The sequence below is a fragment of the Seriola lalandi genome, unplaced genomic scaffold (assembly GCF_002814215.2).
Source record: "Seriola lalandi dorsalis isolate HSWRI2012SDOR001 ecotype SW California unplaced genomic scaffold, Sedor1 jcf7180002054908, whole genome shotgun sequence".
Taxonomy (NCBI): domain Eukaryota; kingdom Metazoa; phylum Chordata; class Actinopteri; order Carangiformes; family Carangidae; genus Seriola; species Seriola lalandi.
Window position 1 is genome coordinate 754,178 of NW_019525460.1, and position 2,500 is coordinate 756,677.

The window sequence follows — 2,500 nt, forward strand, 5'->3', positions numbered from 1 at the left end:
ACCACCCTCTCTCCTTCCCCTCTCGCCCTCTCACCCTCTCCTCCTCCTCCTTCACCTCTCCATCCATTCAGCCCACCCCCACCCCATCCTCCCTCCCGTGCCCCGGCTGTCGGCTGATGAAGATGACAAACTGCATCCTGTGCTAACCCCAAAACGCCCTCTCTTCCTTCCCTCCCTTTCTTCACCCCCTCTTTCCTTCCTTCCTTCCCTCCGTGAATGTCACTTTCTCTTCCCCTCTCCCTCTTTTACGCTCAAAAACGTCTTTCTCACAGCCCCCCCCCCTCCGCCTTATTTCCACTCTTCTTCGCTTGAGCTCTCCGTCTCTCTCCTTCTGTGTTTTTATGTCAGCTCCCCAGCTCCCCCCTCCTCTTCCTCCACCACTTTTCCTATCCTCTGCCACACAAAGCCCTCGCTCTCCCCCTCTCTCTCTCCCCCTCTTGAGCAAACAAGCTCTCGCTCGCTCACTCAGCTCCGCTCCGCTCTGCCTTTCTCCAGAGAGCGAACGAGGAGAAAACGGGAATGAATTGCTCTCTCGTCGTCGTCCTCCACCACCACCTCCTCCTCCTCCTCCTCCTCCTCCTCCCTCATTCAGCGGCGCTGGCTGTATACATCTCCGGCTCCTATTAATTTGTTAGCCTCCCCTCCATCTCACCCCTTCCTCTACTCACTCGCCTCCCTCGCTCCCTCCCCCATGGCTCATATCCTCCTCCGCCTTCTCTTCCTCCCCTCGTTCTCCATCTCTCCCTCCTTCCTTCCCTCCCCTCTGCTGAGTGCTGGAGTGTGTAAAGTGTTTGTCACGGTGCCGTGCCGATGTCGCTGTGCTCTGCCGTGTGGAAGCAGCGCACGGCAGACAGCCTTAGTGTGTGTTTTGCTGTACGCGTGAGTGTGTATGTGTGTGTAGGCGGGTGGTTGGCTTCGTGTCAAGGCGAATGTGCTGTCTCTGCTTGTTGCCGTGTGTGTGTGTGTGTGTGTGTGTGCGCGCGCGCGCGCACTTGTTTGTCTGCCTCGACTTGAGTGTGCGCTTTTGCGTGTCTGTCTATGAGTATTCCCGTGTGTTTGTATGTATGTATGTGTGTGTGTGTGAGTGTTTTTAATATTTTGTGTGTGTGTGCCTATCGTGTGTGTGTGTGTCTGAGTGGGGGATTATTTCTATCTGAGCTCCAAAGCCTCCTAAACAGGGCTTAGAGAGACGGCCCAGGGCAGCAGCTAAAGCCGTTGGGTAGAGCTCTCTCTCTCTCTCTCTCTCTCCCCTCCCCCCCTTCTCTCCCCCCTTCTCTCTCCCTGCCCTGATCCATTGCGTTAATACACAGACACTCCCACACACAAACACACTCTTGTTTTAGCCTTCATCTGCTACCACACACACACACACACAAACGCACGCACACAGACAGTCACACGCCACACGCAATTTTAATCTGTTCCAAATGCACACTGGTAAATGTGTTAATTCGACACCAGCTGTTGCGAATTGGAATGGGAAAGCGCTCCTACTTTTCCTCGCCCGCGCTCTTACACACATGCATGCAGGAATCATTATACATCATTTTACCGTACACATCTCCACATCTCTCTTCCGCTCTCGCTCCCTCACTCACGTTCCCTCATTTGGCAACACAAAAGTAGCACCAGACACTCACACCTTAGCACTTATCCCTCCTCCTTCTCCTCCTCTTTCTGCTTCTTCTTCTTCTCTCTCTCTCTTTCTCTCTCTCTGCCACTTAAATCTCTCCCTTCCTTGTGTTCATGTGTGTGTGTGTGTGTGTGTGTGTCTGTGTGTAACCGCTGCCCGGGCACGACTAGAGTTTTCACAGTCTGCTTCTCACATCGCCTCCCCTGTGTGCTTTATGGTGTGGGTGTGTGTTTGTTTACAAGGCTTGTCTAGATTCCTACTGTGCGTGCTTGTACGCCTGTTTGCATAAATAAACCCTCTCCTCGGAACCTAGCTGCCGATTTCTGCGGCGCTGCGCGGCTTGATGAGCAAGTGCTCCTCCTGGACAGCCTGCTCGTCTTTTACGAGGACTTTTTTCTCTTTTAACACCCTCCCCTTTTCCCTTTTGACACCAAGCGGCAAGAAACCGCCATCCCCATTTAGTGCCCTTTTTTTCCTGTTCTTTCAGGCTTTGTTTAGAAGCTCTAACCTCCAAAGCAAGACAGGAGAGCCAGTTGCCTTGGAGCAATCAACCTTATGTGCCTTGCAGAGGGGTGCTTCAGTGTGGATAGATTGGCCCTGGCGGCGGGGCTTGAACCAGTGATGTGTCTGTAACCTTGAGTTCACCCTGTCGCTCCAGGAGGCAGCTTGCATCCTCCTAGTTATTCTTGGTTTCCCTCGATGCTGCGTGTGGGTTTTGCAGTGTGTACAGGCCTATACGTGCTTGCAGGGGATTTTTTTGTATGGGCTCCCTACAGCGCCTAAGCCTCCTGCCTTTCTCTGGAGGAGATCTGATTTCCCTGCTCCAGGCGAGCAGCAAGAACAAGACAGCGTGTGCGTGCGTCTGTG

At 53.4% G+C, this 2,500-nt stretch overlaps 1 protein-coding gene across 2 annotated transcripts in view; it reads left to right on the plus strand.

Annotated features, from left to right (window-relative positions):
• LOC111673053 (cyclic AMP receptor-like protein A) overlaps positions 1–2,500 on the plus strand; it is a 49,616-nt gene that overhangs the window by 27,949 nt on the left and 19,167 nt on the right. The gene's annotated exons all lie outside the window — the stretch shown is intronic.